This window comes from Aquarana catesbeiana, linkage group LG01 (genome assembly GCF_042186555.1).
Source record: "Aquarana catesbeiana isolate 2022-GZ linkage group LG01, ASM4218655v1, whole genome shotgun sequence".
In the NCBI taxonomy this organism is placed as follows: Eukaryota; Metazoa; Chordata; class Amphibia; order Anura; family Ranidae; genus Aquarana; species Aquarana catesbeiana.
The window spans coordinates 440,833,989-440,861,795 of record NC_133324.1 but is presented as its reverse complement, the minus strand read 5'-3'; the positions used below and the strand labels follow the sequence as shown (position 1 = coordinate 440,861,795).

Sequence of the window (27,807 nt, the reverse complement as noted above, 5' to 3'; positions counted from 1 at the left end):
CATTGCATCAGAACTTAGCTAGCTTTCTGCCTGCAGCTCTAAAGCTCTGGTCAGGCTGAACATCCTCTCTCACACACTCTCTTTTTTTCCCTTTCTTCATCAATATTATAAACCTTTGCACTAGATCCTTTCATTAAAAAAAAGCAAGTTGCAGTCACCAAGATCCTCCAAGCTCTAATTTCAGAAGCACAAGCCTGGATTGTGTGGAGAAGGTTGCTATCTGCTGTAGGTCATATTACAGCAGCACATGAAGCCCCACCCCATGTCTCTTCAGCACAGTCCATTACATCTCAAAGCTTTTTTTTTTTTCATGGTGTAGATGACTCTAGCATTCAAAGCACTTCACAGGAAAAAAATAGCAGCAGAAAGAAAAGTTTTTTCCCCTTTCCTCCCCCAAAGCTTAGTCCTTTCATCTCAGCTAAAGAAAGCACTTTGCTGTGCTTGAATATGTTGTAGCTGACGTTCCACAGATAGGAGACATGTCTACGTGCTCCTTGCTGTTAGATAGACTTTGTGCACCCCCTGGTGCTCTAGCGTTTTGTGTGGTTGAGATTGTCTTCTCTCGCTCTCCCTCTCCCTTCTGGTTGCTCATTATTCAGAAAGAGGCAGAGACACATACACACACACACTGAGTGAGAGAGACGGATCTTTCAGGTCATCTGCAGCTGCAGAGCAGCAGCAGCAGCAGTCAGAGAAGGAGAGAGAGAGGAGAAGATAAAAAAAAAGCAGGGAAGATGGCAATTCTCCATTGCTGAACCTGGCAGCATGAGAGTCAAGGAACAAGTTGAAGCAGAGAGCCACCATCTCTCCCCATAGATACAACGCCACATTGTGAAGGAGCAGGACAACAGAGGCTGGTGCAGCCAACGTCCAGAGAGCTCTGTAAGTTCTTCAATTCAAGTCCTTCTCCCTGTTTATTGTTATTGTATCCTTGTTGGTAAATAATGTTGACTAGCAGGAGCGATGGGAGATTGAGGAAGCTTATGGGGGTGGTGAGGCTGTCTAGAGAAGAAAGGAGGTGGTGGAGGAGGAGGTGGAGAAGAACAGCAAAATTAATTAATTCATTAATTGACCTCATCTGCTTTCCCCAAACACCCCCATGTGGTGGAGATCACACAAAAAAATTATAATAATAAACGAAAGACTCCTGAGGTTTGCATGCACTTCTATGTCTGGAGTAAAGCAGTGACAGACACAGAGGGGGGTAGGAAACATGACTGAATGCTGGGTGGCTGCATGACCAAAGCCATAGGATGACCTCTTCTATTAGCTGCTTGCTTTGGATTTTCCCCCACCCCCTCCCCTAGCCTATTAAGAGGTCTTCTGGGCACCCCCTCCCTCCTAAGCTGACTTGACATGGAAGGTTGATTTGGAGTTGGATTCTCCTGCCTAGGAGGGAGGGAATGGGGTTTGTTGTGCAGCTTTAGGCTGGTGTTTCTTGAGGGTGAGAAGAAAAGAAACCACTGTGCTTTCATTAAATATCATATGGAAAGTCCTCATGTCACCTCATTTTTACTCAAAATCAATATATATGTATATGATTCGCTTAGAGCACTTTAGAACCATAGGTTTGGTTCCTGTCCATGATTTTCTATCTCTGTGAGAAGTCTGTCTGGTTTGATTTCCATCCAGACCTCATAGTACAAAGCTGCTCCACCATACTCATTGTTAAGCTCCTCCTGGTTACCCATCTTTATTCATAACTATTTGCTTTTCAAAGCTCAACCTGGCAGTCCATAACTATGATCAAATCATCAAGTAGCATTTTTTTTTTTTTTAGAAGAACTTTCAACACTGGAGCTTCATGATTGTATTTTTTTTCCTGAGATAAGCTGATGGCATGTTCTGAGAGGAAGTGACTAGGCAAGTTGCTGCAGAAAGCCATGATGTATGCCAGATAACTCATGTCATGCTGTAGCTCCACCAGAAGATGGAGAACAGAGGGCTTCAAGGTAGACAAAGCTGACATGGAGGTTTTTCACGATTAACATGGCTCTTGATCATCCTGTTGGTTTACCATTTGGAAACCATGCTCAACAGCTTCAACGATTTAAAAGTATTTAATTTGTTTTTTAATGAAGTTTTATCATCTATAAAAAAAGGTTACATAATTATTTCTTTTTAAGCAGTGTTTTTCAGAAACATGCATTGATATACCAAGGTTTGAGTAATATCCTAGAGTGTCAACTCATTTATATGTGCTGTAAATAACTATATTCTGTAGGTATCTCCCAAGAAAAGTGCCTCCTAATGATGTCCTTGGAAACCTCCAATGACTGCTCTAATGAAAATAGTTTTTTTTTCCAAATATGACCATTTGCATACATTTATTACAACTAAAACCTATGATTAAAGTCTTCAGTTTGTAATCCAGATAATCCTTACCTGATCGCTGTTGTTTTTGTGCAACAGTTCTTCACGTGTATGTTTTGGTATGGCTACAATTTGGGTTTTACATCTCTATGAGAACCAGGAAACAAATAACTTATACTGAAACCAGGTAAGATTTATAACTAAAGACTGTCACATTTATTTTAGTTGAGAACATAGTGTACCTACAACAGTATTGTTTTTTGGTATGATGCCATTAGTGACCCAAAGCCGGTAACTTTATGGTTGGTGCAGGCAAGTTGAATCACCAATTGGCTTTCATATTTTTGGTGACTTTGGAGATATCTCCAGATTTCCATGTCTGTTCCTCTTCTTCCATCAATATAGCCATCTTAATCCCTCTGTTGAATGGTTTATATATTTTACTTAAATGTCAGTACAGTAGTGAGACATCTGTGGATGGTCAAAGCTGATGTGGGCCTAATACCAAAGGAACTTCCCAAGAGACCTAAGAATCCAGTGTATGACACAACCAGCAGCAACCGGTAGCTAAATATCCATTTTGAGCAGGGTTAGCCTTCAGATTTTAAAGTAGAACTATAGGCAAAACTTTTTCATTTTGGATAGAGTAAGGGAGGGTCATAACCCCTGTTGATTTATTTTTTTGCCATCTGTGCAGTATGCTGGGGATTTCCCTTCACTTCCTGTCCCATAGCCTCCTTCTGGCTATGGGACAGGAAGTGATGGGACAGAAAGTGAGGGGGAAATCTATGCAAATTAAAGTGGTTGTACACCCTGTACAACCAATTTTGCTTACATGTAAGCCTATATTAAGGCTTACCTGTAGGTGCTGGAAATATCCTCCACGGTTTAGGAGGTATTTACAATAAAGCCATGCGCCAATGTCTACGGCGCATGCGCACTAGAAAGGGCAGATCGTGCCGTTTCGAAAGGGGTCATGCTGTGACTGGCGGCACCCTTCGCTCGACTCCGGCCAGTCACAAAGCAAGAGTTCGCGGCCCCGGAAGGAAGAGGGGTGAAGGTGGATGCTCGCTGCTAGTGGGGACAGTGGTGACATCGCAGGCTTCTATTTCAGGTAAGTGACACATAATGGGCTACTATGCGATGCATAATAGCCCATTATGCTTTACCTTTGCAGGGAAATAAAGAGGAAGTAAAAGCCATCAGGGTTTACTTCCTCTTTAAGGGAATCCCTTGGGGACCCCCAGGCCATCAGAACTAGTGTTCCCATTGGAAGATTTCTCCACTATCATTTTGCTGGGAACAACCCACAATTTTGGATATTCTTTTACTTTCACTTTCAATGCTAATGGTAAACAGGACAAAAACAATCGGGCACGGATAGCTATAAAAATTCACAGGTGTTCTTATTCTTCTCCACTCTATCCAAAGCTAAAGAAAAAGTTTTGCCTTTAGTTATTCTTTCAAGTAGAATCTACGACGTATGTAAGAGATGACATACCATGACTCTCAGTCATGTAAATAGGTTGCTTGCATTAACAATATATATTAATATTCTACCCTCAGAATAAATACAGTCTACGTGTACTTCCTGTTAGTACTGGTCAATAGTGAGACCACATTAGGTATAACCATATTGAGCAGTGCCACCAAAATGGCAGCTGCTTTATATGGGTTGTTGGTTGTTGTCGTTCATCATTTTAAGAGAAATCTGCCATGAAATCTAAGTGCTGACACTGTAAATTCCACCAAAGAGTAGACAGCTGTTATCCAGTACAGTATTGCTATTCATGGTCTGAAAAAGTCTAACTTCGCTTCTGTTGAGATAAGAAAACCAACCTCCCATGGTCAGTTACATACTGTATTTTTTTGTATTCTGATTGCAAAGTCCTATCTTGAAGCTCACACATAGCTACCTCTCACTTCCTATTTCCAGCAGCCTCACCCTACTTCCTAGGTATTAAGAAGGCTGGTCTTCCTGTCATAGCCCTATGATTCAACTTAGTGTTTTAATAAGAGAAAAACAACTGGTTAAACAATCTGTACATCACCTATGTACAGAACCAGAATACCTTCACACTGAAAAGCCATTTTAATTTTTTTCCCCAGTTTTGGAAAACTCGTATCTGGATACCGATTGAACTAGAAAGTAAATTTGTATTAAAGTGTATCTATGGTCAAAATGTAAAATCATATATTCGTTTTCCACATTGTCACTTATCAATCTGAATAATCTTGAGGTTTGTAAACTTATTTTGTGAAGATCCCCTCATATTTAGTTCCTTGAATTCTGTAACATATTGACTATGCTTTGTCAGCCACTGCTGTGCCATTTTTTAAAGAGCTTGACCTCTGAACTACAGAGATGCTGAGAGGAGGAGTTTCAGAACGTGGAGTCAGTAAAAATCACTGCTTGCAGGCAGCAAGGTATCATGGGATATGTAGTCATTATAAGTATTATTATTTAACAGGATTTATTTAGCGCCGACAATTTATGCATCACTTTACAACATAAGGGCAGACAGTACAATTACAATACAAATTAATACAGTAGGAATCAGAGAGCCCTGTACATTAGAGTTTGCAATCTAAGAGGGAGGGTCAAGGGATACAAAAAGGTAATAACTGAGGGGGAGGGCCTGATGGAAAAAATAAATGTACAGTTAGGTGGGGGCATGATAGGCTTCTCTGAAGAGATGAGTTTTCAGGGATCGTCTGAAAGTGGACAGAGTAGGAGATAGTCGTATAGATTGGGGTAGGGAGTTCCAGAGGATGGGAGAGGCTCTGTATAAGTCCTGGAGGCAAGCATGGGAGGAGGTAATGAGGGAGCTAGAGAGCAGAAGGTCTTGGGAGGAACGAAGAGAATGATTAGATTGGTATTTTGAGACTAGGTTAGTGATGTAGCTGGAGGCAGAGTTGTGGATGGCTTTGTAAGTTGTTCGTATCTTGAATTTAATTTATTGGGTGAAAAGAACCAGTGGAGGGATTTGCAGAGAGGGGAAGCAGACACTGAGCGATTAATAAGGTGGATGAGCCTGGCAGCAGCATTCATGATGGTCTGAAGGATAGCCTATGTAAGACTAATCCAATGAGGAGGGCATTTCACTAGTTGAGGTGAGAGATGACCAGGGAATGGATTAGAAGCTTTGGAGATGTTGCGCAGGTTGAAGCAGCAAGCTTTGGATAGTGATTGGATGTGGCACCGAAATTATAGTTTAGATTGCAGGATTACACTTAGGGATGGGTTGATAGTTGAGACATTGATTTTTACATAGAAATAAGAGGAAGAGGCATGTGGGGGAGGACATATTATGAGCTCAGTTTTGGATAGATTGAGTTTGAGTAACTGGTGTGACATCCAGGCTAAGTAATCCTAAGAAATGAGCAGAGGAGAAGCTGCAATGCATGGTAGGAATCCAGGAAGTTGTGAAGAGAGATGGACAGCAGACAGGCAAAACTTACAACATTAAAGGAGATTTTTCATGTACGCTTATATTGGGTTGTCAAAAATAGCAATAGTTTGTATTCCTGTTACAATTTGATGTTTTAAAATGAAAGTGTATGCTGTGACCTAAGATCTCTTTTAACGCTACAATACTAGCTTGTGTACCATTTTTTTTTTAAAACAGAAGGGGAGTTTTCCCCTTAAATGAAAAGGATTTTACACTTATAGTATACATCATTCAATGTTATGTGTGTGTTTGGGTTTATAAATAGACCTATCAGATATACCAATTATAACTGTTATGTATATTCCTTTACTGTGATTTGTAAGATGATCTTCTCCAAATATGGTGGATATATTAATTGCTAGTTCCAGGTATACCCAATTGGGCTGAATATTGGGTTAATCTTTCTATGGCAGAAGTTCAGTAAGAGCTGCTCCTCTGTCATTGGGGTACCAATTCTGACTCTGGGAAATTTAGAGAAATTGTACATGCATGTTTTTTAGACATAGTGGAGAGAACTACCCATTGGCTCGACTGTTTATTGTGGCTGGTTGAAAGGCTCCAACCTGCAGGCTGTGTTGTTGTGGCTGGTTGAAAGGCTCCAACCTGCAGGCTGGCAGAAACCAAAAGGAATCCAAAGTTGTAGATCATTTCTTGATTGTTGTATATTAAGCAACATTTACTTGTTACAAGATATCAAATGACCATTTTTGAGTAACTATGGCTTCATCTAAAACCATTTTGAATTTGGAAAACTGGACATCCTGTTGCCAAATTATGTGTATTATTATGTGTTAACTTATTACAACATCTCAATTTTTGAAGAAACCCATATATATGTTATTCTTATATACAGTATACTGTGCTTATATGTATATAATATATACACTTGGCTATAAAAAGTCTACCATAACAAAATGCATATACAGTTGCAATAAAAAGTATGTGAACCCTTTTGGAATGATATGGATTTCTGAACAAATTGGTCATAAAATGTGATTTGATCTTCATCGAAGTCACAACTATAGACAATCACAGTCTGCTTAAACTAATAACACACACAGAATTAAATGTTACCATGTTTTTATTGAACACACCATGTAAACATTCACAGTGCAGGTGGAAAAAGTATGTGAATCGTTGGATTTAATAACTGGTTGAACCTCCTTTGGCAGCAATAACTTCAACCAAACGTTTCCTGTAGTTGCAGATCAGACGTGCACAACGGTCAGGAGTAATTCTTGACCATTCCTCTTTACAGAACTGTTTCAGTTCAGCAGTATTCTTGGGATGTCTGGTGTGAATTGCTTTCTTGAGGTCATGCCACAACATCTCAATCGGGTTGAGGTCAGGACTCTGACTGGGCCACTCCAGAAGGCGTATTTTCTTCTGTTTAAGCCATTCTGTTGTTGATTTACTTCTATGCTTTGGGTCGTTGTCCTGTTGAAACACCCATCTTCTTTTGAGCTTCAGCTGGTGGACAGATGGCCTTAAGTTCTCCTGCAAAATGTCTTGATAAACTTGGGAATTCATTTTTCCTTCGATGATAGCAATCCGTCCAGGCCCTGACGCAGCAAAGCAGCCCCAAACCATGATGCCCCCACTACCATGCTTCAGAGTTGGGATGAGGTTTTGATGTTGGTGTGCTGTGCCTCTTTTTCTCTACACATAGTGTTGTGTATTTCTTACAAACAACTCAACTTTGGTTTCATCTGTCCACAGAATATTTTGCCAGTACTGCTCTGGAACATCCAGGTGCTCTTGTGCAAACTGTAAATGTGCAGCAATGTTTTTTTTGGACAGCAGTGGCTTCCTCTGTGGTATCCTCCCATGAAATCCATTCTTGTTTAGTGTTTTACATATCGTAGATTCACTAACAGGGATGTTGGCATATGCCAGAGACTTTTGTAAGTCTTTAGCTGACACTCTAGGATTCTTCACCTCATTGAGCAGTCTGTGCTGTGCTCTTGCAGTCATCTTTATAGGACACCCACTCCTTTGGAGAGTAGCAGCAGTGCTGAACTATCTCCATTTATAGACAATTTGTCTTACCGTGGACTGATGAACAACAAGGCTTTTTGGAGATATTTTTATAACCCTTTCCAGCTTTATGCAAGTCAACAATTCTTAATCGTAGGTCTTCTGAGAGCTCTTTTGTGCGAGGCATCATTCACATCAGTCAATGCTTGTGAAAAGCAAACCCAGAACTGGCATGTGTTTTTTATAGGGCAGGGCAGCTGTAACTAACACCTCCAATCTCATCTCATTGATTGGACTCCAGTTGGCTGACACCTCACTCCAATTAGCTCTTGGAGATCTCATTAGTCTAGGGGTTCACATACTTTTTCCACCTGCACTGTGAATGTTTACATGGTGTGTTCAATAAAAACATGGTAACATTTAATTCTTTGTGTGTTATTAGTTTAAGCAGACTGTGATTGTCTATTGTTGTGACTTAGATGAAGATCAGATCACATTTTATGACTAATTTGTGCAGAAATCCTTATCATTTCAAAAGGGTTCACATACTTTTTATTGCAACTGTATGGGCAGTATTGTGGTTTCAAGAATCTTAAGATGTTTTGTAGATGTTAGAAGCATTACAGCATCAGGCAGATCACTAATTGCTTCAATTGGTTGTTTTGTGCATTGTCTTTTGTATCAAAATAAATGTGGAGGTTGTACTAGTATTAAAAAGTCTTAAATCTATTGCTTTTCTGTAGTATTACCTGATTTTTGACTGTAGTATTGCCTGAATTTTGTAGTAAATGTTCATAACTATCTACTTGGCTCAGTGGTTTTGAAAAAGCCTTAAACCTTTAAAATAATTGTGTACTGTACCATACTTAAAGATTCTGTTGAAGGATGCGGCTGAAATATATGGCGACTGCTTCCCACTAATCTCCATCCATTCCATAATGTCTTTTTTCTTTACAACAATGAGGTGATTTTGGTAATTTCATAGAGAAGATTCAAAGGGCATTTCTTTGCTGGGTGCAAAACCTAACTCTAGAAGGGCACTTTATTAAAGAGCTATTCAGACAATAAAACTACAGATGGAAAAATATTTATGAATATTAGTGTGGTAATGGGAACAGTAGACCGTTATGGTGTTTTTGAAAACACTTGTCTGGAGAGTGGTTGGCATCTACAATGGTGAAAAAAAAATGTAAAAAGTTGCATCAGTATATGTTAACTTTACTAAACAAATGCAAAATGTATATAGTGAGCATACCAAACAGAGCTGGTAAAAGTCCAAAAAAACAATTGAAGGGGATTGAACAAAAACTGTTGAGAGTGAATTTTTAGTGTACTAGATGCTCATCAGAACATCAAACCATCTAGCAGTGAGTAATATCCAACATGATCCACCAAAAGTTGTGAAAAAATCCAGTGCACATGAACCTCCCACCCAAGCTATGAACTCACCAAAAATAAGATAAAAAAAACATTCCAATCAATGCCCCTTAGCAGACACCTCATCTCTTGTTAGCAGTTTAAACTCCTTCATCCAGGGATCCACAAACTGCTTATAAAGAGCTTATCCATTGGATGAAACATTGATTAGTGAGCCTTGAAATGAAGGATGATCTTGTGGTAAAACTGCCGCTGGTCTGATCAGCAAAGAATTGCCAAAAGCAAAAGTTCTGCCCTCCCTGCACAGCAAGCCCAACCTCTTTTTACCACAAGATCGTCCTTAATTTCAAAGTTTAATCCAATAGACAAGCTCTCTATATACAGTTCGTGGATCCCTGGATGAAGGAGTTTACACTGCTAACAAGAGATGGGAAGTGTCTGCTAAGGGACATTGATTGGAGCCATTTTTTTAAAATCTTATTTCTGGTGAGTACATAGCTTGGGTGGAGGCTCACTTGCACTGGATTTTTTAACAACTTTTGGTGGATCCTTGTGGGATCTTACTCGCTGCTAGATGGTTTTATGTTCTGGTGAGCGTCTAATACACTAAGAATCTATACACTGGATGAACTTTCCACACATTGTGGACACTCTCTTCAGTTTTTGTTCAATTCACGTTAACTTTTATTATAAACCTCTTGATAAGGACTTAGAATTATGCTGTGGTCATGAACATGTCACTTAGAAGTTTTTTTTTACTGAGCAGTTTTAGGTGAACTATCTGTGGGTGCCAACCATGCTCCAAACAAGTGAAACAGAAACATAACAGTCTACTAATTCCCTGCCTCAAATTTAAATTGAGCCAAGATATTTTATAAAGAATAGTCTAAAATTATAAAAAGCTGATGATGCAATCTTGAAAATAATTCTGCTGTGTCCAAAATTCTTCATTGCAATACATCCTTCCATGTGTTCACGGGAGGTCTTCAGTCCTTAAAACTCCACTATAACAGAAACAGAGTTTACTAGGTTCATTAACAAAACGCATAATAACATCTCTGCTTTACAACAAAACAAATATGTAACATTAGCCAGGGCTGATAAAACAAGACAATGAGGTAAAAGAGTAGAGGAACATTGTATATTAGCAAAACTTAGGTTATTGAGCCTTCTCTAGTTACTGATTACCTAGTATATGATTAGCCTACCTAAAATTAAACTGCTGCAGGTATTTTTTATTAATGTATGTCAAAGAGCTGTGCTTCATGACCTGAGTTTTCAGAGCTTGGAGAGATAAAATGTTAAAAGTTGTTCTTTATTGTTACACAGTCAGGATGCTTTATTAAAAATCTACATTCCTCTGAAATCCTATGTAATTCACCTAAGAAACTGTTGTAATGATCTATCCCTGCATCATTAAGTCAACTTACTGTAGATCTGAATAGTTATGTCACCCTCTGGAGATGTTTTAGCAATAAAAGATTACTATTCCATCTACGAACATTTCATTTTTGACTAGCATAGTATTAATTGTTTAGCTGAAGACCATTGGATATCATCCAGAGATGCATGACGAAGCTTTCAGAATACCATTACAAAGTGATAGCTATAGTTGAGGGGGAATATCTGTTCTCAGTGTTACGCAAGCAAAAGTTACACAGCTATTTATCCCTCAAACAGTATTTTGCAAATTCCCAAGAGAAAACAAATCCAATGTGAGCCCTAGAGTTTTGAGCTGTAGGTTTCTTTTATTATAGGTCACCTTGTATTTTTATTTATGACGTTAAGATCTGGTGGTATTGTGTTTGATAATGAGAAGAATGTCAACATGCATAGGTTAACAAATTTGGGAATACAAAATTAGACCCAATCAAGCACTGGTTAGCTTAGTTAATTTTGCATCATAAATGTGCAGCACATACAGCTTTAGTTTACTTTGCACGGCCTAGTAATCTTCTACATTAGGAGCTTTCTGTGTTCAGATGACACTGGCATAAGAAACCATGTTGTGCTTCAGGCTTCCAGAGCTTGCTTTTAAAATGGCTTCTTGTAAGGAGTTATTTCTTCTGTTTCAGGAACATGAGCTAGAAATATTTAGCTGAACTGTGTCTGCTCAGAGAAGAAAGGACTCAGCCTGGGGGATGGTTATTAGAGAAGAAAACTGGATGATCTGCTTTTCTGCCAAGTGTTCAGAATGCAGAAGTCATCTGCACCTTGGAAAAAACATGCTTTGCTGAGGAGACATTGGGTGGGGCCTCATGCTGCTTTAGTTTGATCTACAGCAGATAGAAATCTCTTCCACACAGTCTGGTGTTTTAAGCAAGTACTTTAGGTATTTTGATGATTGTAGCCTGGTTTAAAAATAACAGCTCTCTCTTACCTTTTATGAGAATATTCCCCCAGCTTTAAGACTGAAAGATTGTTTATGGAAGAGCACTCTCCTGTGTCATATTCTTGTATTTGTTTTGTCTAAAATTTGTAATTGGCACATCTGCCTTATTTGATGTGCATCACAAACTATATTGGTGTTTTATCATAACTGCAAAAGATGATTAATAACTAGAAAGGAAACCTATTGATTATGTAAACATGAGTAAAACATTTCAATATAAGAGCATGCTGGTTAAAATTCTTGACTTGCAACTCTGATTCTTTGGTTTGGTTCTGTTAGAGTTACAAAAAATGCTCTATCTTCCTTCTGAAATGTAACACGCCATACTGATATTTTAAATGGAGCTCACCAAATATGACCTAAGGGTTCCTAGAAACATAAGACTACATGCTTCCTTGGTGGCTAGGACCTAATGTAAACACATCTATAGATTGTATTGTTGTGTGCTATATACATTTTAAAAATACATAAAGCATATTTATTACCAGTTTATTACTGCTAGCTGAAATGAGAAGTAATACATGATTTTCCTAGCCATTGTTATGTGGTGCTAAAATTTGCTCCTGGTGACCTTGGAAAATAATATCTTAGAGTGCTGCTGGCAAGTATCTGTATCACTGTACAAAAATGACTAGGTTGCCTTGAACATGAGTTGCAGCTTTGCATTATAGTGGTGTAGTTTAAAGAAAAACACAGACCCCTCCACCATAAAATAATGTCAGTCATCCATGATGGAAAAACTTAAGCTGAATTTTGGATGGGGCTGGCAGTTTACTATTCCATCTTCATGTCCGTACTCACCTATGGACCAAGGTCATGGGTGCAAGTGAGGCATATGAGTTTTTTTTTCTCAAGGTTGTTGGACCTGCCCTGCATGATATGGTGAGAATTATAGCTGTCTTGTAGAGATTTGAAAAAGAGCCTTTCTTCCTAAAAAGTGACTGTTAAGGCAGTTTTAATAACTACTTTTAAATAAAGTTAAAATTCCAACTGCACCTGCTTAGGCAGCTTCCTCAGTGAGTTAATGGCCCAAAAAACAAACAAACTCCCAGCCGGTCCTATTTCTCCAGATACCCTATTGAAGAAGAAGTCTGCTTACAAAACTTTGAAAGAGATGGCTTCACCTTTAGGTGCTTGGAAAATTGTCTGAAAATGCCCAGTACGTCATTGACTGTTAGCTCAGTGGAGAATGCTGAAGAGCTTTCCAAGCTAGAGATGATCACCAGCTGACGTGAAGTTGAAGTGGGTAGTAGGGGAGATATGCATAGGATGGAAAGGGTAAGGGGGGGGGGGCAGTATAGTTATGTTTTAACATCTTGCATACATTGCTCTAAAAAATGAAAGGACAACTTTGAAAACACATCAGATCTCAATGGGGAAAAATATCATGCTAGATATCTATATTGATATGGACTGGGTAATGTGTTAGGAATGAAAGGATGCCAAATCATTTGATTGAAATGAAAATTATCAACCTACAGAGGCTTGAGTTCAAAGACACCCCAAAAATCAAAGTGAAAAAAATTATGCAGCAGGCTAGTCCATGTTGCTGAAATTTGGTACAAAATGGTACTCAATAGTTTGTATGGCCCCCACAACCTTGTATGGATGCCTGACATCTTCGGGACATGCTCCTAATGAGAAATGACGGCTGGTGTCCCGGTGTATATCCTCCCAGATCTGGATCAGGGTATCACTGAGCTCCTGAACAGACTGAGGTGCAACCTGGGGGAATCGGATGGACCGAAAAATAATGTCCCAGAAGTGTTCTATTGGATTTAGGTCAGGCGAGCATGGGGGGCCATTTAATGGTATCAATTCCTTCATCCTCCAGGAACTGGCTGCATACTCTCGCCACATAAAGCCAGGGATTGTCGTGCACCAGGAGGAACCCAGGACCCACTGCACCAATGTAGGGTCTGATGATGGGTCCAAGGATCTCATCCCGATACCTAATGGCAGTCAGGGTGCCATTATCTAGCCTGTAGAGGTTTGTGCGTCCCCTCCATGGATATGCCTCCCCAGACCATCACTGACCCACCACCAAACCTGTCATGCTGAACAATTTTACAGGCAGCATAACGTTCTCCACCGCTTCTCCAGACCCTTTCACGTTTGTAATGTTCTCAGGGTGAACCTGCTCTTATCTGTGAAAAGCACAGGGCGCAAGTGGCGGACTTGACAATTCTGGTGTTCAAAGGCAAATACCAATCAAGCTCCATGGTGCCAGAAAGTGAGCACAGGGCCACTAGAGGGTGGTAGGCCCTCAGGCCATCCTCCATGAAGTCTGTCTCTGATTGTTTGGTCAGAGACATTTACATCAGTGGCCTGCTGGAGGTCATTTTGTAGGGCTCTGGCATTGCTCTTCCTGTTCCTCCCTATCCTGATGGGTTAAGGACCTTCTACGGGCCTGTCCATCTTTCCTAGTAACTGCCTGTCTCCTGGAATCTCCTCCAAGCTCTTGAGACTGTGCTGGGAGACACAGAAATGGCAATGGCACGTATTGATGTCCCTTCCTGGAGGAGTTTGACTGCCTGTGCAACCTCTATCGTGTCCAGGTATCGCCTTATGCTACCAGTAGTGACACTGACCCTAGCCAAATGCAAAACAGTCAGAAAAGATGAGTAGGAAAAAAAAATGTCAGTGGTCTACACCTGTAAAACCATTCCTGTTTTGGAGGTCATCTCATTGTTGTCCATCTAGTGTACCTGTTGTTAATTTAATTAACACCAAAGCAGCTGAAACTGATTAACAACCCCCTCTGCTACTTAACTGGCCAGATCAATATCCTAGGAGTTTAATTGACTTGATGCTATTAAAACGTGTTCCTTTAATTTTTTTGAGCAGTCTCTATGAGAGACTATATTATAAGCTACATCTAACTGGTTGCAATGTTTGGAACAGCTCAGAAAGAGCTAGAGTCTCCGTACAGGAAAAAGGAAGTCACACTTAACCTGCTCAATTGGCTGCTTTGGTGACCCCCTGAGGATTAATCAGCTGGGAACTACATACATTTTCCTTAATCATACATTTTAGGACATAGAATGTGTTTTCAGGTAGACAGGGTTAAGGAAAAGCAAAGGTACAAGGATATTCCAGAATAACCTCTCTTACTCCTAGCACGCCTCAGGTTTTTGCAAGTGCCTTTAGAAGAAGGGTTGTCTTCTCTACTCTGAGAGAAGGAAAATATTTCCTTTTCTATTTTTTCTCAAGAATCCCTTTTTGCTTCTGGAAAGATTATTCAGTTAGCTATAGAGCAGTTGGATTGAATGATCCTTGGCACAGCCTTGGGGGCTATACCTGGATCTCCTACCTGAAGAAACCTCCCTACGATCGATTCAGCTGAGTGCCAAGTTATGTTCCTCCGATAGGCCCTGACTGTTAAGCAGGGTATGGAGTGTACAGCAGAGTAGCGCTGAAGATTGGATTGGGTTCATCTATGTGCGCACAGTCTGTTTGCCTAATGTTACCAGGCGACCATTACCTGCTACAAAGTCTGGTGTGTGTGTGGCGGTTCCCTCGGCTCAGGTGATCGTAGGTGGAGGGCCTTTTTGTCCCTTCTCTTTTTTCACCCACCTGACTGGGCTGGAGCCCAGGACCCGGAATCGTTCCTGACTAGAAGTACCCCAAGTTTCAACACACCAGGAACCACCACCAGAGGACAGACTCCAGTTACTCCTGGACCATCACCTGTATCCACATCAAGCTTTATTTTAAGCCCTTTAAGGTAAGGGCAATGGGAGACTTTTTTAAGGGAAGGACATCATCCTATCATTGATTATATGTGGAAATACATCACCCAGCCAATTTTCCATTATAGTATCCAACAGGAAGATAGAAGTTTACACATTTTGTTATCATTATTGGACACTCCTTTTGATTTTTTTGGTGTGGCACGTTTTATTTGATACATGTGTTTGCGCGAAATCCTATTTTTACAGTATACCTGGATCCCGCTGTGCCTTCTAAGTTTGTGTGGTCTCCTTGTGAACTCCTGTTCTACCATTTTAAAGGAGTGCACATGGACCCAGCATCCGTTCCATTGTCTCTTCAGGCACACCTATACCAGCGATCCTCTGGACACTCTTTTGGACTCCCAGCTGCATTCTATTGACACAATCACTCCTGGCAAGAGCTGCTTCTGCAAGACCTTGTGAATACTCATTGTGGGAAAAGTCATCAGTTGTGGGCTCTTACAGAGTATGGCAGATATTAAGCGCAAGTGCAGGCCCTGTGGGACTTGCTGGCTTACAATCCAATAACAGCTCCAGGAGAACTTGTATTGCTTCTTTTAAAAGGCCTGATATTGTTAGCCTGAATCCATGTTCCCTGCCTCAGTTGCAACACTCTGCAGAAGCCTTCTTAACCCCTTCTGGTGTGGCCCCTCTCTGTTTTGTCTAGAGAGGAATTCACTGCTACCATGTCTTTGTTTAAGAGACACATCTCAGCCCTGTTAACTGACTCAGATTGCAGAGGCCTCAAGCGTGCACCCATGCTCTCTCCTTCAGAGCCCATCTGATTGCAGCTGCTTCTGCACAGTTAGCTGAGGATGAATCTGTTTGATGTTTAATGTGAGGAGTCTCAGCCTGCTTCCAAATTTAAAATATACTATTTTTATTGATGCAGTATGCATGTGAATTGACCTGGAATAGCCTGTGTTAGCGTTACCCAAGGTTACCAACCTGAGTGTAATATTAAAATGATGACTTTAATAGGATAAGATTAAAAAACACTTACAAGATGATAGAAGATGCATGCAAGTCAAAGTAAAGTGCAGTCCTGGCATTCCACATGGCTCTGCAGGTCCCACCGCTGTTCCGGGTAGCTGGAAAGGATTTTTTTTCCCTTACACGTCTTGCAGAGTTCTGGACACATTCTGAAGGATGGCTGCCTTCCTTTTTAACCCTTAATACCCCTTTCTTTTGCAACCACGCAACTTATGGATACATCACCATCCAGCTATTATAGCCACAGACTATACCCCTAAGGATTACTCCATTTGGAGTACCAGATAACACTGATTATACTCTTACACAAGGTTACCAGCTTGGATTCTCTTAAAAGCTGTCAACCTGTTAAAAATCTGAGACTAAGAAGGTTTCCTCTTGTTCCAGCCAGTTCTTTTTAAGTCATGAACCCCCAAAATCCATGAGTAAGCCCTCCCCACTATGAGGGAATGGCCCACTTTTCAGAGTGAAGGAGGACATCTATTGGTTCTGTGACATTTGGGTTCAGAATTTGTCATTCAGGGGCTGCAAGCTGTTAGTTTAATCTCTGCCTCTGCCCCGTTCAAAGTTTCAAAACCTGACAACATTCCCGCAAAGACTAGAGGCTCTTCATGCTGCTCTGGTGCACCTTCTCTCTCAAGGGGTCATAGTCCTTGATTCCAGGGTTTCTACTCAAACATGTTCACATAGATAACAGATAACAAAATTCTGCATGGAATCTTCTAGGTCAGTCATTGTTTCCCTCTGTTCACAAGATTTTCTGACCTGGGATGCCCACTTGCATATCCTCATCTTTCCAGCGCATCAAGGCTTCCCGTGTTTTGAAGTGGGCTCATAACATTACTAGTTATTGGCCCCTCCTTCTGGTCTCTTCACAGCACCTCAGTTTTTCACCAAGATGCCAGCTCCTGTACTTGCTCTGCATCACTTTCAGGACATCTCCATTGTGAAATATTTGGACAATTTTTTTATGAGGAAACAGATCAGACTGTCAGTGTCCTATGGACTATTAAAGCTCTGCAGAGGTTTGAGTGGATCTTGAACCTTCAGAAGTCAATGCTGGTACTGACTTATTGCTTGGAGCATTTAGGCCTTCTGCTGGATACTGCACTGTTCAGGATCTTCCTGCCACAGGAAAAACTCCAAACCCTCCAGCCCTTTTCTCCTTTTGCATGAGGGTTCTGGGCTTGATGGTAACCTCTTTCAAAGAGCTCCATATGCCTAATTTCACTCCAGATCGTTGCAACTCAACATTCTGGCTGCATGGGTCAAGAAGGCCTCTCTGTCATCACAAAATCCTGACCTTCAAAACCAGGTTTGCCCTGGCATGGTGGCTTTCAAGTCCTTTCAAGTCCTGCCTTGGAGTCAAGGACGACCTTCTTTCTGTTGGTTTACAGGGGTCTTCAAACTATGGCTCTCCAGTTGTTCAGAAACTACAATTCCCATCATGCCTTGTCATGTCTGTGAATGGCAGAGTTTTACAATGCCTCATGGGACGTGTAGTTTCGCAACAGCTGGAGGGCCGTAGTTTGAAGATCACTAGTCTAGAAGGTACTCACAATGGATGCAGCCTATCAGGCCTGTCAGATGAGTCCTAGACACCCTCTTAATGAAAGAGACTTGGTTGCTGAATGAAACTTGTCTCCCAACCAACATGCTGGAACAATTTAAGTATCTGTTCAATGTTGGACCTCTCATTTACAAGATAATCCGATCTGGAAGCAGACAGAAAATGCCTTGGCAGTGGCTTACATAAACCATCAGTGGATTTGGTACATGAGTGGATCTGTTTTTGGCTTGAGTAGAACTTCACGTTCCAGCCCTGACCACCATGCACATCCCAGGAATGGGAAAATGGCAAGCAGACTTTGTCAGGCATCAACATTTGAACTCCAAATGTCTAGGTCTCTTCACCTAGAGACTTCTGTTGCAGGTGGGAGACACCAGACATCGACCTAATAGGTTCCAGGTTCAGAAACAAACTGATCAGGTTTGTCTCTAGGGCCAGGGATCCTCTAGACTTTGCAGTGGATGACCTGGCAACACTGTAGGAACAGTTCAAACTTTTCCTCCTTATAAGTCCCTTCCTCTCTAACTCCGCAGGACTGAAATAGAGGGCATTCCAGTGATTCTCATTGCACTGAACTGGCCCAGGAGGATGTCATACTTGGACCTTGTCAGAATCTCCATGAGTTCAACCCATATTATCTTCTGTCCTAAGGGCTAGTTACACTGCTGCTTGATTGCTGACTCTACCAGCTTGGCTGATGAAGCCCTGGTCCTAAGAAATACAATTCATTTATCCCTATGCTCTTCAAAACTAGTAAGTAGACTTCTCGCAAAGTCTAACGTATTTGGAAAGTATTTCTCTTGATGTGAGACGAGGAAGTTTCATGCTATGAAGTACTCCATGGGATGAATCTTATGTTTTCTCTAATCTGGTATGGATCAGTGTTTGATCTTGATTGCCATTAAGTATCAAATCAGCCTTAGAGGTACTTGTTCAGGGACTATTTGTCTCTCAGTGCTTAGTGAAAGCCTTCATACAGGGTGTCACTTACATTGTTACTCCTGTACGTTCCCCGTGGCTCTGTGGGATCCCATTCTGGTTTTGGCAGCTTTTCAAAGACTGCCCTTTGAACTGGACTTTGCTTTGTCTACCCTCATTCACATGTTGATTGAAGAAAAGGACAGTGTCCAAAGTGTTCTAACTAAAATAGCCAAAAGCTACCAAAATGGAGATTTCCCCCCATTGCTTGTATGAGGTACAATATCTCACAAAAGTGAGTACACCTCTCAAATTTTTGTAAATATTTTATTATATCTTTTCATGTGACAACACTGAAGAAATTACACTTTGCTACAATGTAAAGTAGTGAGTGTACAGCTTGTATAACAGTGTAAATTAGCTGTCCCCTCAAAATAACTCAGCACACAGCCATTAATGTCTAAACCGCTGGCAACAAAATTGAGTATACCCCTAAGTAAAAATGTCCAAATTGGGCCCAATTAGCCATTTTCCCTCCCTGGTGTCATGTGACTCGTTAGTGTTACAAGGTCTCAGGTGTGAATGGGGAGCAGTTGTGTTAAATTTTGTGCTCTCACTCTCTCATACTGGTCATTGGAAGTTCAACATGGCACCTCATGGCAAAGAACTCTCTGAGGATCTGAAAAAAAGAATTGTTGCTCTACATAAAGATGGCCTAGGCTATAAGAAGATTACCAAGACCCTGAAACTGAGCTGCAGCACGGTGGCCAAGACCATACAGCGGTTTAACAGAACAGGCCTCACCATGGTCGACCAAAGAAGTTGAGTGCATGTGCTCAGCGTCATATCCAGAGGTTGTCTTTGGGAAATAAATGTATGAGTGCTGCCAGCATTGCTGCAGAGGTTGAAGGGGTGGGGACTCAGCCTGTCAGTGCTCAGACTATACGCCGCACACTGCATCAAATTGGTCTACATGGCTGTCGTTCCAGAAGGAAGCCTCTTCTAATGATGATGCACAAGAAAGCCCGCAAACAGTTTGCTGAAGACAAGCAGACTAGGAACATGGATTACTGGGACCATGTCCTGTTGTCAGTTGAGACCAAGATAAACGTATTTGGTTCTTATGGTGTCAAGCGTGTGTGGCGGCAACCAGGTGAGGAGTACAAAGACAAGTGTGTCTTGCCTACAGTCAAGCATGGTGGTGGGAGTGTCATGGTCTGGGGGTGCATGAGTGCTGCCGGCACAGGGGAGCTACAGTTCTTTGAGGGAACCATTAATGCCAACATGTACTGTGATCTACTGAAGTAGAGCATGATGCCCCTCCCTTCGGAGAGTGGGCCGCAGGGCAGTATTCCAACATAAAAACCCCAAACACGCCTCTAAGATGACCACTGCCTTGCTAAATAAGCTGAGTGTAAAGGTGATGGGCTGGCCAAGCATATCTCTAGACCTAAAACCTATTGAGCATCTGTGTGGCATCCTCAAATGGAAGGTAGAGGAGCGCAAGGTCTCTAACATCCACCAGCTCCATGATGTCGTCATGGAGGAGTGCAGGCAACTTGTGAAGCTCTGGTGAATGCCATGCCCAAGAGGGTAAAGGCAGTGCTGGAAAATAATGGTGGCCACACACACAATTTGGACATTTTTACTTAGGGGTATACTCACTTTTGCCAGAGGTTTAGACATTAATGGCTGTGTGTTGAGTTATTTTGAGGGGACAGCAAATTTACACTGTAATACAAGCTGTACACTCACTACTTTACATTGTAGCAAAGTGTAATTTCTTCAGTGTTGTCACATGAAAAGGTGTATAATAAAATATTTACAAAAATGTGAGGGGTTTACTCAATTTTGTGAGGTACTGTATATGCTGTTCGAGTTTATCTCTCAGAAATAGCTCCTTTTCCTCAGTCTGACTTTCTGTTTTTTATTCCTGAAGGTCCCTTTAGGGGACAACCTGCTTCTCATTTCACTATCGCTAGGTGGATTCCACAGTTCATCATAAAAGATTATGACCTTTAGGGCAAGGTTCCCTCTTTCTCCGTTAAAGCTGACTGCAATAGATCAGTTATTGTTTCATGGGCTTTTGAGCATCAAGCATCTGTTTCTCAGATTTGCAAAGCTGCAGCTGGTCTTACCAGGTTGATGTTCAGGCCTTCTCTAATGCCAGCTTAAATCATAAAGGTATAAAGGTTCTTCTAGTGGCTCTGTAAGCTCTGATGAACCTCATCTGTTAACCTGTTGTTACTTGTGGCCTCTTTGTGTTTTGTTTTCTGTGTTGCCTGCGCCTCAGTTGATCTTTTGATCATGTGCTCATTAAGCTTTACCAGGTTGATGTTTAAGCCTCAGCTGATGCCAAATTTGGTTGCTAGGTTCTTTAGGATCTGTAGGCTCTGTTTAGACAAGTCTTTTAACCTGTTGCTATTCGTGGACCTGTTAGCCTTTGTTTGTTCTGTTGATCATCCTTCATTTGAACTGCTTTAAGCCATCCCTATGTACCAGAATACTTATCCCATTTTCTGCAATGTGCAATTAGGAAAATTTAAGGTTTTTAACTCACCATAAAATCCCTTTTTTGGAGTACATTACAGGACACAGTTCCCTCTGCTCTGTACTTATGATTCATTCCTACTATTGCTTGCAAACAACACTGAGACATGCTGGAATGGGTTATCCTTGGCTGTCCTTACAGCTTTTTTTTGCCAGGTTCCAATCTCTTGAAGACAGTAGTATGACCTATGTACCTGAGTACACATCCTATGTCCTGTAATATACTCCCAAGAAAAGGGTTTTGCTGTAAGTCAACCAGAAACAAATGCTGTGCATAAATAGAAAAGCTGTCATTGACCCTCCAAAAAGGTTGGTGCTGTTTGACAAGAACAATTGGACAATATTTTCTGATGCTGCAGGTGCTGTTCCTCTGAGAGTGCACAGAAGTGAATGCTATGAAAAGCACTTATGTATTCTGGTACATGAGTGGTTGACCCCTTTTGATGTCTTTGTGTACATGGACTTTAATTTTGTAGGCTGAACTATCATGTTTATGTGAGGTTCTACCCTTGAACATTACACTGAATTTAGAAGTGAGCCTATACTACAGTGGGAAATTAATTGTTGGAATCTGAGCAAATAATTGTTTTCCTGGTGAAGGGAGTTGTATCGAATGGACTGGTGTACATGAAAGTGCAAAAGAACTAATTTTAGAAAACTTCAACCATTATATTAGGTATTTACATAATTTCCTTTGAGATATAGATTAAAATAAAGCCATAGTCATGCAACTAGCATATTCCATCTTGGTTTTTCTTTGGAAATACTGCAGCAACCTTCTTAATTAGATGAAGTGCTACTCAAATAAACAATTTGCATTGCAGTTGTTTGTTAACTTGGAGAACTGATGATCACCTTTTCATATATTGAGTAGCTTTTTAAAACTTTTTGTTATGCGTGGCAGTTCTAAATGGCATCTTGCATGAGACATTATGTTTCTTTAATGGTTGCACAATGAAACCTTCAGAGAAGCCTTTTAATATGCTGGCTGTAGTCTTTGTGTTGAAGGGTGTGTCTGTTGGCAGGGTTTGCTAATGCAGACAGACCGGCTAGAGATTAACAAAGGTTATTTAGACTTTGGAATCCAGCAAACAGTCAGGCTGTGTCCTCTCTTTGCAGAGCAGAAGGACAACTCCTATATGAACAGATGGAATTTGGACATGACCTATGATTTAGCTTCAGTTTATTTTGTTGCTGTTTTATCTAATTGTGTGATCACCAGTGGTCCTTTTGTTGGGTTTCCTAGCTTGTACAATTTAAAAGTTCCACCAAATCCCCACTTCTACAATAATACTAGCTGAAAACAAGTTCTGGAAATGGTTAACTACATTTTGTCTTAATCCAGAAAAATGTGTAGCTTCTATCAGTATCTATGCAGAATTTAATTTATAACAAGCACCAGAACTTACTGCAAGAGCAATGTGTTTTGCTCAGATAAGACTGGGATGGTCAGGAGCCATGTTGTGTTTAGGCTACAGACTTCAGTCTGCATTTACTGAGTTAAAATGGCTGCTTCTAAAGCTCTGAGGACTTAACATCACTGCAGCTTCTGTGAAGCTGTGTCTAGAGTCTCTGTGCTGGAAAAATTCAGCAGAGCAGTTCCTCCTTTATCTGAGAAGAAAGCTATACGCTTGGGGGATGGGTAGAGGGAAAAACTGTGTGATCTGCTTTTTCTGAGAAGTGCTTAGAATGCAGAAGTCCATCTACACCTTGGAAAATAAATGTTCTGAGTTATAATGGACTGTGCTGAAGAGACATGGGGTGGGGATTCATTTGCTGTGTAATTTGATCAACATTAGACAGAAAGATCTCATCCACAATCCTGTTTTATGCTGTGAAATAAGAGCCTGACATATCTTCATTTCTTCTTGTTAAAATTATCCTGGGCAAAGGCTGACATTGATTAGAAAGAAAAGGCTGTGGCTGAACTGAAAGTACACTGGAGAAATTCTTCAGGTTTTTTCTTGAAGATATATTTGAGTACTGTCCAATTTCTAAAACAGATTTCAATTTAAAAGAAAGCACTGGCTTTGTCTAACTATATTCATACCTTAGAGGAGAAAGCAAGGAAATGGTGTCAGCTATCTACTCTAATGTGTATAGATTGCTGCTACTATACACAAAGATGCTAAAGCACAAAGAATCATCATTACAATGTTCTATTTTGACAGTTTTTTCACTCTCAAACTTCATTTTGACCATTGCTCAAGAAATTGCAGGCTTTATTTATGGGTAAACAAATGTAAAGAAAACCTACCTTTTTTGACCTGGACATTTTAAGCTCTTGATGATACCACAAGTAAAAAATTGACAAATTTCACTCAAATTATTCCAGAAAACTTATTTTTGTGGTCATGTGAGGTTATGTCTGTAGTACTTTGTTTTTATAAGGACCCTCTTAGGACAGAAATGTGGGAGGTGACAGAAATCCTTCACTACATGGTGAGTCTCTGCCCTGGAACAAGCATGTGCAAATCAGGTACTGGAATACCCGAGATGTACATGGTTGTTTTGTGGTAAAGCTTGTTCACTCCTATTGCATTGAGCTGTATTGATCAATACAGGCACAACGCAAAGATAAACACAATTCATTGCACAATAAAGCGCAACACATTTTTAAAAATGGCATAAATGCACTTGCATTTTCTATGCGTTTTATATACACCGTGGTGTGAATGAACCTCAAGTTGACTCAGTTACTAGTGAATACAAATTCAGTATGCCAGCTTCAGAACCTGTACCTTCAAAACACGTCAGGAATGTCAGTTCTTACATTTTTCCCTCACAGGTTCCCTGACAGAAACTGTGATCACTACTTGTAGGTCACTAGCAACAATAGATAGACCATTAACTGCATAAGTGCTAATTGTCAGAAAAGTACACTCTCCAAAATTATTGCAGAATTGAATCAGCGCCACTGTGACTGAACAAAAACTAGGTAGAATGAGCCACTTTTTCAGAAAATGCTTATACCACATATACAGTAGTAGGAACAAAAAGTCTGGTTCCCAAGTATCAGAAAACAAAATATGGCCTAATGACTTTGTTCACCTAATTTTCTACAACGAGGCAAGAATATGTTTGGAAAAAAGTCAAAGGATTCCTTTAACCCATTGTTTTGTTATCAAATATTATACGTGGTGGAGGTCTGGGTACTGGGACCCCTCTTTTGGGCTCATTAGGTCTAACTTTTGTGCATGGTTGTATAAGGACATTTTACAGAAATAGTTTACATGGCTTTTGCGGTTTTCCTGGTGACCAAATCTAGAAACTAGAGCCGAGTAATTCATCCCCTACATGTAATGCTAAATGGCAAGAGAGTAATAGGGTGCATGGCAAGTGATGCCACCAAAAACAAGCAGGATACAAGAAGTCAGCACTCCAGTCAGTCACTGTCTTTGCATCTTGATAAATGGGACCAGTGAGTCCCCAAATTGTTGGTCCTAATTTTGTTTGATATGCTCCATTTGAAGTAAGTACCTTCAGCACTTTTTGAGTACTGGCTTCTGGAGCAAGACTGCAAATACATTTCCTTCTCATTTCATCCTTCCAAATATAAGAATGTTTCTTTTTTAACATTGGTACAGGATAAGGTTCTAGGATTAAATAAACACATACATCCCAACGCTCAAGAGCCATAGACATCTGCATGGTCCTAACTGTTTGCTATATAATGATCTCCAAATAAATGTTCGACTAAAATGCTCCACTGATGCAGGTGTCAGGAAGGGCAACCCAGTAACCAAGATGGAGGCCGCAGGAGAATGCCTGTTCTCCACATTCCCATTAAGAGAACCGCACAGTGCATGCACATGCGCAGACGCACAAAATAGGTTTCTGGGATGTGAATGGATGTGCGCATGCGCACCTTGTGACAGTTCTTGGTACCAAGTAGACTATTTAAACTAGGCAAATATCCAGGATCAATGCTGTCTGGTCAACAGCATTCCCTGTGACCCCTGCCACCTGTTTACCTTGAAAACCTGTTCCAGACTTCTCCTGCTATCTGCCTGCATCTGACCCCGCCTTGTCCCCGACTCTGCTTCTGCCTCATCCTTGGTTACCTCACTGCCCGACCCGGCATGTACCTAACTTCTCTTCAGCTTCTGCATCGGTTCTTGATCTGCCCTCCTGTGTATGACCCGGCCTGCCTGTACCTGTCTGTGTTCCCACCTACTGAACACCACCTCGCTGTCTGCTGAGTCCAACTTCCAGCCTGCTCCAGTCTCTAGCCTTCCAACCGTTTCTGGTCTGCCTCTTTGTCTGTGGTCCTCCACGGTAACTTCGGAAGTTCCTAACCAGTAACTTCTTCAGCAATTCTGCCAGGCACTCATGCCCCGCTGTACTCCCGGGTCTCCTGTCGGCTCTATCAGGGGTTCCAGAGTCAGTGGTGTAAGAGAGGCTTTCATCTGCATATCGGGCTCCACCACCAGGTACGTGACAGTACCAGACAGCCATGTCTGAGCCTGAGTGAGGAACCTCTCCTATGGATGAACTTTGTCAGCACCTTGCTGGCCTTACACAGGCTGTGAAGAATTTTGCAAGAGGGATATAACCGACTGGAGGAGCGTGTCCAGTCTCTATCGTCCCCGATTGCAGAGGGATCTGCTCATCCACCTGTCACTTCAGCCGGCACCTCTACTGCACGCGCAGTTGTCATGTTACCTCCAGAGCCCAAGGTCTCTGGAGAACGCAGCAAATTCAGAACATTCCGCAATGCCTGTGAACTTTATTTTGCTCTACAACCACGTGCTTTCTCGTTGGAAGCTACCAAGGTTGGCTTTGTCATCTCTCTTCTACAAGGTGAACCTCAGTCCTGGGCTCACCGCCTACTGGAACAGAAATCTGCATCCTTAACAGATCTCTCTGCTTTCTTTCATGCCATGTCCCAGCTATATGAGGATCCTCAGCAAACTGCTACCCGCAGAAGCAGCACTGCACACACTGCAGCAAGGTAGTAGAGCGTCCGAAGACTATGTTTCTGAATTTAGGCACTGGAGTTCTGATACCAACTGGAACAATGCTGCCCTGCGCTACCAATTTCGTATGGGCCTTTTGGAACTCCTGAAGGATGAACTGGCCCGAGTTGGTGTCCCTGGATGCTCTCATCAATCTGTCTATCCAGATCGATCGACAACTGAGGGACCAAAGATCTGAAAGATCCACAGGATCATCTCATCCAGTATGGATGCTATCCCGAGTATCCAGCACTGCTCCACGGGTTTCTGCTGCATCCGCCCCTGATACTTCTGAACCAATGCAGCTGGGCTGTCATCCGCAGCAGCATGGCCAAGCCCGAGAAATGCGAGTTTGAACGCCAAAGCATTCAATTCCTGGGACTGATTATTTCTGTTGAAGGCATCAAGATGGATCGCCAAAAGGTTACTGCTATTCTGGCCAGTCCCTACAGATAAGAAAGGGATTCAAGGCTGCGTAGGGTTCGCTAATTTCTATTGAAAAATCATCAGGGGGGTTTCAGCTATCATCTCCCCCCATCACGCAGTTAACCAAGCAAGGCATCCAGTTTCATTGGTCCCCTAAAGCGCAGGTGGCTTTTGAGACTCTTAAGAAACTGTTTTCTTCTGCATCTATTTTAAAGCATCCCGATCCAGCCCTAACTTACGTTTTGGAAGTAGACACATCTGAAACAGCAGTAGGGGCAGTTCTTTCTCAAAGGCAAGGGTTCAAGGCTCTGTTACACCCAGTTGCATTTTTTCCCGTAAATTGTCGGCAGCAGAGAAACTATGATGTTGGAGATCGAGAACTTTTGGCAATTAAGACGGCACTAGAGGAATGGCGATACCTCTTGGAAGGAGCAACACATCCAATCTTGATTTACACAGATCATACAAATCTGGAATACTTGGGAGTTGTAAAGAGGTTAAAGCCATGTCAAGCCAGGTGGGCGCTATTCCTTTCCAGATTTTCCTTCCATGTTACATACAGGCCTGGGTCAAAGAACGCGAAGCCTGATGCGCTCTCCCGCATGTTCAGTGAATCTGGAGAATCTACACTTCCTGACTCTATCTTGCCCTCAGGAAGTTTTCTTTTCCTACAGGAAGATTTGCTGTCACAAATCGAACAACCCTATATGGGGATTTCTCTTCCTCCAGAAACAACCTTGCAGGTGAAGGATTATCTACTATGGTACAATGATAAAATCTTTGTACCATCCTGGAGTTCTGTCATGACCACATGTTAGCCGGACATTTTGGTGTTCTTAAAACATCTGAACTTTTGCGATGCACATTTTGGTGTCCACGGGTGGAAAAAGATTGCAAGAAGCATGTGGAATCATGCATCGCATGCATTCAAAACAAAAGTAGTAAAACCAAGGCATGGGGTCTGCTGAAACAACTATATGTTCCGGAGAGACCCTGGAAGATGACTTCGACAGATTCCATTGTGGAGCTTCCCCCATTAGAAGACACTACCATATTTGAAAAAGCACAGAAGTGCGAAACGCATGGTCCAGGCAACCACCACAGCTAACAGTTTGCTCAGGTCCATGATGTGCTCCATTGATCATCA

The 27,807-nt window shown here is 41.4% G+C and overlaps 1 protein-coding gene across 2 annotated transcripts in view; it reads left to right on the top strand.

Moving 5' to 3' along the window:
* The first annotated feature begins 503 nt into the window (after nucleotides 1-503).
* The window catches only part of ZNF462 (zinc finger protein 462), a 110,968-nt gene continuing 83,664 nt past the window's right edge, over nucleotides 504-27,807 (top strand). Inside the window, exon 1 of one of the 2 annotated variants that reach the window (XM_073636146.1) lies at nucleotides 504-882. The gene's annotated coding sequence lies outside the window, so the exon portion shown is untranslated. The remainder of the gene's footprint in view (nucleotides 883-27,807) is intronic. The other variant, XM_073636136.1, reaches the window with a different exon arrangement.